This window comes from Hyla sarda, chromosome 3 (genome assembly GCF_029499605.1).
Source record: "Hyla sarda isolate aHylSar1 chromosome 3, aHylSar1.hap1, whole genome shotgun sequence".
Taxonomy (NCBI): domain Eukaryota; kingdom Metazoa; phylum Chordata; class Amphibia; order Anura; family Hylidae; genus Hyla; species Hyla sarda.
This window is the reverse complement of record NC_079191.1, coordinates 392,058,976-392,073,912: the sequence shown is the minus strand read 5'-3', so window position 1 is coordinate 392,073,912 and position 14,937 is coordinate 392,058,976. Positions and strand designations below refer to the sequence as shown.

The following is a 14,937-nucleotide window of genomic DNA, read 5'->3' as shown; positions in this document are numbered from 1 at the left end:
TAGCGGCAATCCGCCGCTATAAGAAGGCACAGAGGGAGGTGCGAGTCGTGCGCACATGCGCAGTATACACCAGACATCGCTGGGAGCAGCCGCAATGTCTGGAGAGCTGCGCAGTGTGCGCGACTGCTGTACTAGCAGGACACGGGGGGGAAAAGTGTGGGAACTCACCCAAGATTTCCAGTCAAGGGCTGGTCCTGCAGGACTCCTGCTAATGGGAACACTGTTCCTGCTGTGAAAAAAGTACAGGAACTCTGTTCCCACCCGTTCCTGTAGGACTTGAGCCCTTGCGCATCCGCTGCATATTTGATGCTGCGGATGTGCTACTGCTCGTCCCTGGAGTGTGCCTCCAGCTATTTTCCCCCATGTGTTCTGCTCGTAGCTGCAATCCACCGCTATGAGCAGGCACAGAGGGAGGTGCGAGTCGTGCGCGCATGCGCAGTATACACCAGACATCGCTGGGAGCAGCCGCAATGTCTGGAGAGCTGCGCAGTGTGCGCGACTGCTGTACTAGCAGGACACGGGGAAAACAGCTGGAGGCACACTCTAGGTACGGGCAGTAGCGCATCCGCAGCGTCAAATACGCAGCGGATGCTCTATGTGTGACCCTACCCTAAAGTGACATTTACCAGGGCTAGTCTAGTTCCCTCCAACAAAGGTTATTTATTATGAATTCATTTATTTATTTATTTATTTATGTAGTTTAAATGTTTTATACAACTTTCCTGAACAATTCCGTACAGTTTTCATGAGCTCTTCTTGCTTTCAATCAGTAAAAAAAAACTGTCAGTTTGCTAAGTGATCAGTCCTGGTCATGTCATGATCACACAGACAGATCTCTGCTAACTGTACTTGAATTGCAACACGTCCTGCAGCGGTGTGTGTCTATCACATGACCCAGGCAAATATTTCTCTTTTGAAAGTGAACAGTGAAGTTTCCCTTGAATGACAGCAAGCAGAGATCTCGAAAACTGGTGGAGTGACAGGGAAAGTATTATGGGGTATCATATAACCTCTCATGATATCATTAATAAGCTTTATTATTAATAAAGCTTTAAGTTCTCTTATACTGGGTATAACCTTATAGTAACGTTTCTTATGACCCGCATAGGTGAGGAGCTATTGATCCTTCAGGACGTCACATGGTTTGTACTGCCCTATGTAGTTAGTAATATTGTTTAATTCCACATTATAGAGTCTAAATACATACCAAGACTTATTCGACAGATAGGAGTCTCAGTCCTCTAATTTTACTACATCTGCGCGTAGTTTTAGATCAGTGTTTCCAAACCAGGGTCCCTCCAGCTGTTGCAAAACTATAACTCCCAGCATGCCCGGACAGCCGAAGGCTGTCCGGGCATGCTGGGAGTTGTAGTTTTGCAACAGCTGGAGGCACCTTTGTATGGAAACACTGTTTTAAAGAAACAGATGTTGGATCAGAACAATGGAAATATAGTTCAGATGTGAGCCCATAATGGTGTTGGGACACAAAATACACAAAGTTTTGCAACAGCTGGAGGCACCTTTGTATGGAAACACTGTTTTAAAGAAACAGATGTTGGATCAGAACAATGGAAACATAGTTCAGATGTGAGCCCATAATGGTGTTGGGACACAAAATACTATTTTGTTGGCAGAAGCCGCGCACAATTTTATTTTTCTTTAATGCTTCCTCTGAAGAAGCTTGGATACAGTGTATATAATTAACAATATATTTAATACAAGGGTTACCAAACAGTAAAAGTCTATAGCTCCTAAATCATATAACAGCTGTTTTTCCTTTTTCCATACAATAACATTACCAACCCTGTCATTAATCTGTACCTCCTATAATCCATCACCTCAGTTTTAGGTGTTATTTAATATGCTAACGTTTTCCATGGTAGTTTGCCTCTATTGTATTTATTGGGTTAATTAAAGGGGTTATCCAGGAAAAAAAAAAATTTTTTATATATATATCAACTGGCTCCAGAAAGTTAAACAGATTTGTAAATTACTTCTATTAAAAAATCTTAATCCTTTCAGTACTTATGAGCTTCTGAAGTTAAGGTTGTTCTCTTCTGTCTAAGTGCTCTCTGATGACACGTGTCTCGGGAGCCGCCCAGTTTAGAAGCAAATCCCCATAGCAAACATCTTCTAAACTGGGCGTTTCCCGAGACAGGTGTCATCAGAGAGCACTTAGACAGAAGAGAACAAGCTTAACTTCAGAAGCTCATAAGTACTGAAAGGATTAAGATTTTTTAATAGAAGTAATTTACAAATCTGTTTAACTTTCTGGAGCCAGTTGATGTATAAAAGAAAAGTTTTTTCCTGGAATACCCCTTTAAATTAGTTATTAGTAAACTGCAGAGTTGCATTGGTTCATGGGTTGCTGTATTGCAATGTCGTAGCCATATGAAGCAGAGCTGTGTTTGTCTTCTGTAACAGAGTTTAACTGTTATCAGTGAAATTGATATACAGTCATGGCCGTAAATGTTGACACCCCTGAAATTTTTCTAGAAAATGTAGTATTTCTCACAGAAAAGGATTGCAGTAACACGTTTTGCTATACTCATGTTTATTCCCTTTGTGTGTATTGGAACTAAACCAAAAAATTTAGGAAAATAAGCAAATTGGACATAATGTCACACCAAACTCCAAAAATGGGCTGGACAACAATATTGGCACCCTTTCAAAACAGATTGTTTCAAGCATGTGATGCTCCTTTAACCCCTTAAGGACCAGGCCATTTTACACCTTAGGACCAGAGCGTTTTTTGAACATATGACCACCTTCACTTTAAACATTAATAACTCTGGAATGCTTTTACTTATCATTCTGATTCCGAGATTGTTTTTCGTGACATATTCTACTTTAACATGGTGGTAAATTTTTGTGGTAACTTGTATCATTTCTTGGTGGAAAATCCCAAAATTTTATGAAAAAATGGAAAATTTTGCATTTTTCTAACTTTGAAGCTCTCTGCTTGTAAGGAAAATGGATATTCCAAATAAAAAATGTTTTGATTCACATATACAATATGTCTACTTTATGTTTGCATCATAAAATTGACAAGTTTTTACTTTTGGAAGACACCAGAGGGCTTCAAAGTTCAGCAGCAATTTTCCAATTTTTCACAAAATTTTCAAACTCACTATTTTTCAGGGACCAGTTCAGGTTTGAAGTGGATTTGAAGGGTCTTCATATTAGAAATACCCCATAAAAGACCCCATTATAAAAACTGCACCCCCCAAAGTATTCAAAATGACATTCAGTCAACGTTTTAACCCTATAGGTGTTTCACAAGAATAGCAGCAAAGTGAAGGAGAAAATTCACAATCTTCATTTTTTACACTCGCATGTTCTTGTAGACCCAATTTTTGAATTTTTACAAGGGGTAAAAGGAGAACATTTATACTTGTATTTGTAGCCCAATGTAAGCACATACCTCATACGTCTATGTAAAGTGTTCGGCGGGCGCAGTAGAGGGCTCAGAAGCGAAGGAGCGACAAGGGGATTTTGGAGAGTACGTTTTTCTGAAATGGTTTTTGGGGGGCATGTTGCATTTAGGAAGCCCCTATGGTGCCAGAACAGCAAAAAAAAAAACACATGGCATACTATTTTGGAAACTAGACCCCTTGAGGAACGTAACAAGGAATAAAGTGAGCCTTAATACCCCACAGGGGTTTCACGACTTTTGCATATGTAGAAGAAAAAAAATGTTTCACTAAAATGTGTGTTTCCCCCCAACTTTCACATTTTTGCAAGGGTTAATTGCAGAAAATACCCCCCAAAATCTGTAACCCCATCTCTTCTGAGTATGGAGGTACCCCATAAGTTGACCTGAAGTGCACTACGGGCGAACTACAATGCTCAGAAGAGAAGGAGTCATATTTGGCTTTTTGAGAGCAAATTTTGGTCGGGGGGCATGTCACATTTAGGAAGCCCCTATGGTGCCAGAACAGCAGAACCCCCCACATGGCATACCATTTTGGAAACTAGACCCCTTGAGGAACGTAACAAGGAATAAAGTGAGCCTTAATACCCCACAGGGGTTTCACGACTTTTGCATATGTAAAAAAAAAAAATTTCACTAAAATGTGTGTTTCCCCCCCAAATTTCAAATTTTTGCAAGGGTTAATAGCAGAAAATACCCCCCAAAATCTGTAACCCCATTTCTTCTGAGTATGGAAATACCCCATGTGTGGACATCAAGTGCCCTGCGGTCGAACTACAATGCTCAGAAAAGGAGGAGCGCCATTGAGCTTTTGAAGAGTGAATTTGTTTGGAATGGTAGTTAGGGGCCATGTGCGTTTACAAAGCCCCCCGTGGTGCCAGAACAGTGGACCTATATGTGACACCATTTTGGAAACTACACCCCTCACAGAATTTAATAAGGGGTGCAGTGAGTATTTACACCCCACTGGCATTTGACAGATCTTTGGAACAGTGGGCTGAGCAAATGAAAAATTAAATTTTTCATTTTCACGGACCACTGTTCCAAAAAATCTGTCAGACACCTGTGGGGTGTAAATGCTCACTGCATACCTTATTACATTACGTGAGGGGTGTAGTTTCCAAAATAGGGTCCATTGTTCTGGCACTATGGGGGCTTTGAAAATACACGTGGCCTTCAATTCCGGACACATTTTCTCTTCAAAATCCCAATAGCGCCCCCTCTATTCTGAGCATTGTAGTTCGCCTGCCGAGCACTTTACATCCACATTTGGGGTATTTTCTTACTCAGAAGAAATGGGGTTACAAGTTTTGGGGGGCTTTTTTCCAATTTTCCCTTGTGAAAATGAAAAATTTAGGATAACACCAGCATTTTGTGAAAAAAAATAATTTTTTTCATTTTCACATCCAACTTTAACGAAAATTTGTCAAACACCTGTGGGGTGTTAAGGCTCACTATATCCCTTGTTACATTCCGTGAGGGGTGTAGTTTCCAAAATGGGGTCACATGTCGGTATTTATTTTTTTGCGTTTATGTCAGAACCGCTGTAAAATTAGCCACCCCTGTGCAAATCACCAATTTAGGCTTCAAATGTACATAGTGCGCTCTCACTCTTGAGCCTTGTTATGCGCCCGCAGATCATTTTACGCCCACGTATGGGGTATTTCAATACTCAGGAGAAATTGCGTTACAAATTTTGGGGGTCTTTTTTTCCTTTAACCTAATAAAAAGTAAAGGGCAACACCATCATGTTAGTGTAAAAATATATTTTTTTACACTAACAGGGTGGTGTAGACCCCAACTTTTCCTTTTCATAAGGGGTAAAAGGAGAAAAAGCCCCCCAAAATTTGTAGTGTAATTTCTCCCGAGTACGGAGAACCCCATATGTGGCCCTAAACTGTTTCCTTGAAATACGACAGGGCTTCGAAGTGAGAGAGCGCCATGCACATTTGAGGACTAAATTAGGGATTGCACAGGGATGGACATAGGGGTATTCTACGCCAGTGATTCCCAAACAGGGTGCCTCCAGCTGTTACTAAACTCCCAGCATGCCTGGACAGTCAGTGGCTGTCCAGAAATGCTGGGAGTTGTTGTTTTGCAACAACTGGAAGCTCCGTTTCGGAAACACTGCCGTACAATACGTTTTTAATTTTTATTGGGGAGGGGACAGTGTAAGGGGGTGTATATGTAGTGTTTTACCCTTTATTTTGTGTTAGTGTAGTGTAGTGTTTTTAGGGTACATTCACACTGGCGGAGGTTTACAGTGAGTTCCCTGCTAGGAGTTTGCGCTGCGGCGAAAAATTTGGCGCAGCTCATACTTGAAGCAGAAAACTTACTGTAAGCCTGCCCGTGTGAATGTGCCCTGTACGTTCACATGGGGGGCAAACCTCCAGCTGTTTCAAAACTACAACTCCCAGCATGTACTGACAGACCATGCAGGCTGGGAGTTGTACTTTTGCAACAGCTGGAGGCACACTGGTTGTAAAACCTTCAGTTATTCTGTTATCTAACTCAATATTTTCCAACCAGTGTGCCTCCAGCTGTTGCAAAACTACAACTCCCAGCATGTACTGATCACCGAAGGGCATGCTGGGAGATGTAGTTATGCAACAGCTGGAAGGATTGCAACTACAACTCCCAGCATGCTTGGATTTGCAGTTTTGCAACATCTGGAGAGCTACAGTATAGAGACCACTGCAAACTGTGGCTCTCCAAATGCTGCAAAACTACAAATCCCAGCTTGCCCAGACAGCAAACAGTTGTGTGCGCATGCTAGGAGTTGTAGTTTTGCAAGATCTGGATGGCTATAGTTCAGAGACTACCATATAGTGGTCTCAAACTGTAGCCCTCTAGCTGTTGCAAAACTACAACTCCCAGCATGCCCAAACAGCTGTCTGGGCATGCTGGGAGTTCTAGTTTTGCAACATCTGGACTGCAGCCCTCCAGATGTTGCTAGGCAACTTACCGGCTTCCGTCGGATCCAGGGAGCCTGCTGCACGACATCGCCGCCCGCCGATCTCCGACGTCGATCGTCGCCCGCAGCCTCCGCAGATCGATAAGTGGACTCCGGCACTGGTGCTCTTCGGTTTCCCCGTTCTGCCCCGCCTATTGTGGGTGGGCAGGACAGGGAAAACTTAAGTTAACCCCCCCGCCCCCGACCTGCTATTGGTGGTCGCGTCTAGACCACCAATAGCAGGGATAGGAGGGGTGGCACCCTGCCACCTCACTCCTATCTCTTCAGGGGGATCGTGGGTGTCTTAGACACCCGCGATCCCCCTTATATTCCGGGTCACCATAGACCCGGAATGACCCGGAATTGCGCAAATCGCAAGTGTGAATTCACTTGCGATTTGCAGCGATCGCCGACATGGGGGGGGTCTGATGACCCCCCCTGGGCATTTGCAGGCACCCCGGTCCGGTCCCTGCACGGCGCGCAGTGGGGACCGAAATTCCCACGGACGTATGAGTACGTGCCTGGTCCTTAAGACCCAGGGTGCAGGGACGTACTCATACGTGCGTGGTCCTTAAGAGGTTAAACTCACCTGGGGCAAGTAACAGGTGTGGGCAATATAAAAATCACACCTGAAAGCAGATAAAAAGGAGAGAAGTTCACTTAGTCTTTGCATTGTGTGTCTGTGTGTGCCATACTAAGAATGGACAACAGAAAGAGGAGAAGAGAACTGTCTGAGGACATGAGAACCAAAATTGTGGAAAAATATCAACAATCTCAAGGTTACAAGTCCATCTCCAGAGATCTAGATTTGCCTTTGTCCACAGCGCGCAACATTATCAAGAGGTTTGCAACCCATGGCACTGTAGCTAATCTCCCAAGGTGTGGACGGAAGAGAAAGATTGATGAAAGGTGTCAATGCAGGATAGTCCAGATGGTGGATAAGCAGCCCCAAACAAGCTCCAAAGATATTCAAGCTGTCCTGCAGGCTCAGGGAGCATCGGTGTCAGCGTGAACTATCCGTCAACATTTAAATGAAATGAAACTCTATGGCAGGAGACCCAGGAGGACCCCACTGCTGACACAGAGACATAAAAAAGCAAGACAACATTTTGCCAAAATGAACTTGAGTAAGTCAAAATCCTTCTGGGAAAATGTCTTGTGGACAGATGAGACCAAGATAGAGCTTTTTGGGAAAACACATCATTCTACTGTTTACAGAAAATGGAATGAGGCCTACAAAGAAAAGAACACAGTACCTACAGTGAAATATGGTGGAGATTCAATGATGTTTTGGGGTCGCTTTGCTGCCTCTGGCACTGGGTGCCTTGAATGTGTACAAGGCATCATGAAATCTGAGGATTACCAACTGATTTTGGGTCAGCCCAGTGTCAGAAAGCTGGGTTTGCATCCGAGATCTTGGGTCTTCTAGCAAGACAATGAGCCCAAACATATGTCAAAAACACCCAGAAATGGATGGCAACAAAATGCTGGAAAGTTCTGAAGTGGCAGCAATGAGTCCAGATCTAAATCCCATTGAACACCTGTGGAGAGATCTTAAAATTGCTGTTGGGAAAAGGCGCCTTCCAATAAGAGAGACCTGGAGCAGTTTGCAAAGGAAGAGTGGTCCAACATTCCGGCTGAGAGGTGTAAGATGCTTATTGATGGTTATAGGAAGCCACTGATTTCAGTTATTTTTTCCAAAGGATGTGCAACCAAATATTATGTTAAGGGTGACAATAATTTTGTCCAGACCATTTTTGGAGTTTGGTGACATTATGTCCAATTTGCTTTTTTTCCTTCCTTTTTTGGTTCAGTTCCAATACACACAAAGGGAATAAACATGTGTAAAGCAAAAAATGTGTTACTGCAATCCTTTTCTGTGAGAAATACTTCAGGGGTGCTTCAAATTTCAGGGGTGCCAACATGTACAGCCATGACTGTATTGTATTCTGTCTAATGTAGAGCTTGAGAACAACAAAAGATAGTTGTGCACCACCCCTCCAGAACCAGCATGAGGCATAACCTGATGTGTTGGTATAACCTTCCATTATACAAAGGGTAAAAGTTATATTAAGTAGTGTTTACAGACTCTTGTACCTTATAATTGTATCTAAATTATTGATGACGTGGTACCTACTAGAGTTGTAGCTTGGCTTATTTTCACCAAGGGCAAATGTGCCATCTATTGCCATATTCTCTGTCTATATACCCTGGCAAAATAGCTTTTTCATGTTCCCTGGCAGTCAGCAGGAAGCCCAGCTCACCCCCACCCCCCAGCTTCATCCCTGAGTTCAGCTATAGAATATTAAATGGGTTGTCCCAGATAGCAAGTCAGAGAGCAAAGAGCAAAAGGGAATTTGTCACCCATCTTCTTAAAGGGAATTAGAGTGTTGGAAGTGTCAGATATGTGAGATAACACCTTTTAAAAGATCCTGAAAAGATAAACTGTTGTACAGGACATTTTTGGGGGTGGGACCAGAGCTGGGCTGTTTGCCAGTAGCCCTCACATAGTTACTTAATCCCTTAGTTTTCTGGCCAATCGCAACACAGCTCCTAGGCCTTTCTGCTGTGCCATTGAAGGGGATACTGGTGCACTGACATTGCAAGGTACTGTATGAGCAGACGTGAAAGATACAACAGCAGCACAGCAAAGATGGGGTTACACTGAGCAGTGAACTGACGCTGAAATAAATGAGAAGCCTTTAAATGCCTTCAAAAGGGGTACTCTGTCCCCAGACATCTTATCCCCTATCCAAAGGATTGGGGATAAGATGTCTGATCGTTGGGGTCCCGCAGCTGGGAATCTCTGTGCAGCACCCAGCATTCGTTTAGAAGCTGGGTGCAGGCGGCGGGGGTCGTGATGTCATGACCACGCCCCTCTATGCAAGTCCATGGGAATGGGCGTGGCAGTCACCACGCCCCCTCCCATAGACTTTCATTGAGGGGGTGTATTGTGACGTCACGAGAGGCTTGGTCGTGACATCAGGACCCACGCTCCAAGCGTTCGGAACAAAATGTTCTGAATGATGGGGCAGCGGAGTACCCCTTTAAAGCAGAGCTGTGATGCTTCTTGAGCAAGTAGACAGATTGCAGTATTTCCCAGACTCTTTACTCTCTGTCTCTACTAGAGACACAATTCATCTAACAACGTGCAATGGGCATTAGATAGCAGTAAAGTGAGACACCTAGTGGCCAAGACTTTAAAGACTTTAAACTTTTCTTTAGACGGTATGGAGTCATTTCTATTTAACTAAGTGATTTATAATAATTTTATGAATCATGTAGGCTATCAAATGGAGGGAGTCTAAATGACAGTGACCATTTAACAGGAAGCTTTACTTTAGAGAATCTGTGTGTAAATTGCATACATATATTTCCATAATGTTATATCATCAGAATTGCCACATAGGACGGTAGGACTGTCTGAAAGGTTTTATGATAGCATGTAATTCTCCACCTTCTTGATAGACTGACTGCTCCAGAAGGTCAATAACAGGATTTACATTACTTGAAGTACTTGTGACCGTTCATGTAGTGAGTGAGTGGCAGGACATATAAAATTAAAGTGTGCATTCTGGCCTCCACAGTTGCACCTCATGAGGTATCTATAAAAGGGTCACTCTATCTCTTATCTAGCTCTCCATTATGTATTATCATCATTGTCAAATAACTGCTACCTGCATAACTTTGAATAACATTCCAGTACAAAATGATAAATCAAGGCATTGCGTAGCTGAGACTTGTAGTGACATAAATTAATTGGTATATTTGTTCCTTCAAGTAAGACTATCTACTATCTAGCCTATGGTCAGGGGATCAGCAAAAGCAGGGGATTTGGGTCAGGTGGCTTATTTTTTTATGTTTTTACTAGGGCTGGGCGGTATGACGAAATATGTGTATCACGGTATTTTTGTAACTTTTGGCGGTTCCACAGTATGTAACAGTATTTCCTCCTCCTCCCCTCCCCAAATTAATTATCAGCCCAGCGCTGCCCCCATCGAGGTAAATACTCACGTCACCCGCAAGCGCTGCCCTCCTCGTCCTGTTTGTTGCGGCCGCCAGCGCTGACACTCCATACTGTGCGCAGCCCGGGCTGCAAAAGGTAAACAAAATAAACTAACACATGTTCCGACGTCGGCCTTACGCTGGGGACGGGAACGTCGGAGAGCCATCAGCCTATCACCGGCTCTGGCCGGCTTCTTACATGACAGTGAGCTCAGCCTATCACCGGTGGAGGCGGAACATCGCTGCGGCCGGTGATAGGCTGACGGCTGTCCGACGTTCCCGTCCCCAGGAAGCAGGTGAGGCCGGTACCGGACCAACGGGAGGTGAGTTAAAGTTTATTTTGTTTATTTTTTGCAGCCCTGGCATAGGGATACCGCACAGTATAGAGCAGTGGTCTCCAACCTGCGGACCTCCAGATGTTGCAAAACTACAACTCCCACCATGCCTGGACAGCTGTTGGCTGTCTGGGAATGCTGAGAGTTGTAGTTTTGCAACATCTGGAGGTCCGCAGGTTGAAGACCGCTGGTATAGAGTGTCAGCGCCGGTGGCCGCAACAAACAGGAGGAAGAGGAGGGCAGCGCTTGCGGGTGGCATGTGAGTATTTATCCCGATGGGGACAGCGTAGCTCTGGGCTGATAATTCATTGGGGGGGAGGGGCAGAACAGTACTCGCGGGCCACATATGATTATTTCCCCGATGTGGGGACAGCGCAGCACTGGGCTGATAATTCATTCCCGAGGGGCCAAACCGGTATTGCGTTATGGGTTAAAATTCATATTATGCAGCACAAAAAATTCGGTATTCGATATGAACTGGTATACCGCCCAGCCCTAGTTTTTACCCCACAGTTAAAGGAGTTATCCAGCATAAGAAAAACAGACCTGCTTTCTTCCATAAACAGCACCGCACTTGTCCTGAGGTTGTCTGTGGTATTACACATTGTCTCCATTCAATTCAGTGGAATTAAGCTGTGATACCACACACAACCTAAGGACATGTTTGGCGCTGTTTTTGAAAAAAAAAACGCTATGTTTTTCTTACCCTGAAGAATCCCTTTTAAACGTTGAAAAAAAAATATCTGGACGACGTCTTACACTCTAGGTCTATACTATACATTAGGAGTTCTGTATCAGATTATACATTTACTTAAGCTGTGCATGTATGTACTTGTATGCCTCTTTTCCGATGAGGGTCCCAATAATAAAATAAATCCAAATACACGTGAACCACGTTTTACAGCTGTAAATTCAATACACAGCTAATTCCTTGTTTTACTTGGTGTCTGAACACTACTGGTAGAATCGGAGTAGTTCAGAACTGTCGCATTAGACAGTAATACCCCAGAATGATCCCAGAGGACTATTGTGGGGCCATTTTGTGTGAAATCTTCCTGTTCCAACCATCTGACACTTCTGGTTATTTCTACAGGTTCCTTCCAGCAATAAACCTTTAGGAGAAAGATGTATTTGTACCGGATTAAGGGTAGCTAAACTGTTTCTTTACATTGAATAATGAGCCTGTCATGACAAATCTGTCTCCTTCTGCATGACTAGGTGCCAGTGTGACTGGCTACTTCTAGGCTCACACTGGCTTTCAGGCTTGAAACATGTGCATGACTGGCAGCGTATTTGTCAGAGCTGGCTCTAAGGAGCCAGAGAGCGTATAACCTCTCGCCTGCCACAAAAGAGCAGCCAGACAAGCCGCAATGGGCCGTACATATAAAACCAGGTGATGGACTCCTTCCCTTCATGCCCACCTCACGTGTAAGCACATTGTCAGCTTGGACATTGTCCTGGATACTGAATTAAGTTATCAAGCAGTCTATCTCCGGGAATAGGTTTCCTGCTATGTACTGTACAGATTTTGTTTTGATTTTGTTTTTTAAACTATAAAACTATTATGTTTAGCCTTTTAGAAAAAGCTATTGATCCAGATAAAACTAGCTCTCTAGGGCATCTGATGTCCACATTTCAGTAATTCTGTCTACCTGAGAGATGCTCCTTAAACTGCTCCCGTAGCTTCTCCATCCCAGCTATAGATATCCCATGCTCTGTCCAATACTTGGGAAATAAAGTATTATATCCTTTTTGTTATTGACTCCTGACTCTAGCCCCCAAATATGCCTGCTAGCTGTGACATCAGTATACACCAATAGGAAAATATACAAGAGTGTCCTTTCTGAGGCAGCCTTCTGGATTGGGTCTCTACCTTATTTTGCCCAATTTGCAAAAATGGGGTTAATCTTGTGTGTTAAGATGCTCTGTCATTAGCAGGGTTCCGGGCGCCACAAACGCCTAGCAAAGGCCTCAGACTGCCATGACAGAGGATCTTCTCCTCCCTGCAATGGCGCCAGGGGAAGCATATACGGACTACTGCACCACCAACAACACACAGAATGGCTCCATACACCCTTACACTTGCCCCAAAACAAAAGTAAATGTAGTGGGTCGTTAAGTCGTTAAAGTGGACCTGTCAGCGGGAATCTAGGGGTGTAAATAAGCCCATTGCTATATGGGATAGTCATCAGAATATAGGGCTAGTTTTTTTGTGATAGTGATAAATATAAGTCCAGGTCTTTTTTTTTTTTATCTAGTGGCTATTGATCAGACAGAATAGGCAGATGTAAGTGGGGTGGTAATGAAGGGTATATGGAGGATGGACGCATCCTTGCTCTTGCCGTGCTGGGAAACACCCCCTGGGCACTTGAGCTTTTACGTATCACCAAAAAAGCTTATCTCTACACTTGAAAGGACTCTGGAGATAATGAAGGTATGCTCAGAATCATGATGGGGTATCAGTACGGTGAGTATAACTTTTATTTTTATTTTTTTAAATAGGAAGCTGGAAAATCTCATTAAAAATATTGGAATGCCCAAAAACCAATAGGATTAGAAATTTGTTGTAGTGTTCGGGCAAATAGAAAGCTAACAACTCCAGTAAAAAAAAAAAAAAAAAAACTGGAATGCCTACGATGGCGGTGTACCTAGAAACCAATGAGATCAGAGAGAAGAAATTTATTGTGGTGTTTGGGCCAATAGAAAGCTAGACAACCCTGAAAAAAAAATTGGAAGGCCCACGATGGTGTTGTACCTAAAAACCAATGAAATCAGAAAGAAGAAATTTATTGTGGTTTGGGCCAATAAGCACACCTCCATTTGGCTCAGTAACGCAGTTGTGTATCATTTTTATAACCTTCCCTCCCCATGTACTAGGAGTTGTTCTTAAGGAGGTCACCTGCTAGTTATGCAAAGCTCCCACCTGCTAGCTCGCCTCCCATCGTCATCACAAACCTTTGGCTGTAGCCGTACACGTAGCCCCAAGAGTAATCATTGATTTAATCTGAGCAGATGGGATGTATTTGAGCAAGATTTTACTTCCCCTTTTATTTTACCAGAAAAGCCAGATTTTTTTTCCCTCCCCCTTTTCCTTTTGTGTGGCATAAGTTTAGGGCATCCCTGGTGAAATGAGCAGGTGTGACCTTCTGCGGGCCTGTCTGCTTATATTGTCAGCCTGCATAGGGAAGGCAAAAGTTTTTTTTAAGACACAATATGAAAGGAGCTGCTAAACAGTTCCAGTGTTTCCTCACAAATCCCATTTTCTCAAACAACAGCCATCCTATCTCGCTGGGGAAAACTTCTCCTGTCTTGTCTTTGAAAGGGGACTTGTAGTTTTATTTTTCTCATTTTTTCCCTTCTATCCTCTGCTCAGAAGCAAGTGAATGGGTACATTTCGGTAATCCTCGCCTCTGGACAGGCATCGAAATCTCTTTCTCTGTGAATAGCTAATAACAGTGCCTTGCTTCCTGTCTAGTGATGAAAAGGGGAGGGGGGGCAGCAGTCAATTTTTTGTTCCCATACACTATGTAATCGGAACATACCATAGACAATTATTTTTTTTTAAGTCTGGGCTATAATCAACCTTAGGAACAATTATACGTTTCATTTCTCGGATACTTTCACTGTCCATCAGTATCAATGAATTATTGTTATAGGACACTAGCAGCATTAATATCTTCCTTTGTAAAGTATAGCATACGAGATATATTTCAGTATTCACTGCCTTGTAATGTTTTCCTATTTTCAGCTATTGTCCCATGTTAGTAAAGGGACAGGAGGACCAAACATAAGTGCAGCTTATAAAGACCTGGGGGGAGATTTATCACTGAGTGGTTTTGTATGTAATTTATAAAGTTACTTTTGCTGTGGGGTTGTTGTTTTATTTTATTTTTTTTTTGGCGGACATACACATATTAATTATCATATGTGTGATAATTAATGCCCAAAACTAACCAAAATTACTTCACAATACAATTTATTACTTTGTAAAACAGGCTTCTGGTGCAGCACCAAAGGTTTGCCATTTTAAAAAAAATCGCTAATAATTAATGACCACTGCATGTAATGTGGCCTACATAGTCAAGTCTTCAGAAATCGCTTATATAATAGGTTAAAAAAAATTTGGCAAAAATAAAAAAATTCGCAAAAAGAAAATGCAAATGATGCCAAAAACAAGTAGAAAAAAAAGGACTTCTAAATCTCCTGCATAA

At 43.0% G+C, this 14,937-nt stretch overlaps 1 protein-coding gene across 8 annotated transcripts in view; it reads left to right on the top strand.

Moving 5' to 3' along the window:
- Nucleotides 1-14,937, top strand: part of EHBP1 (EH domain binding protein 1) — a 430,856-nt gene that overhangs the window by 293,167 nt on the left and 122,752 nt on the right. The gene's annotated exons all lie outside the window — the stretch shown is intronic.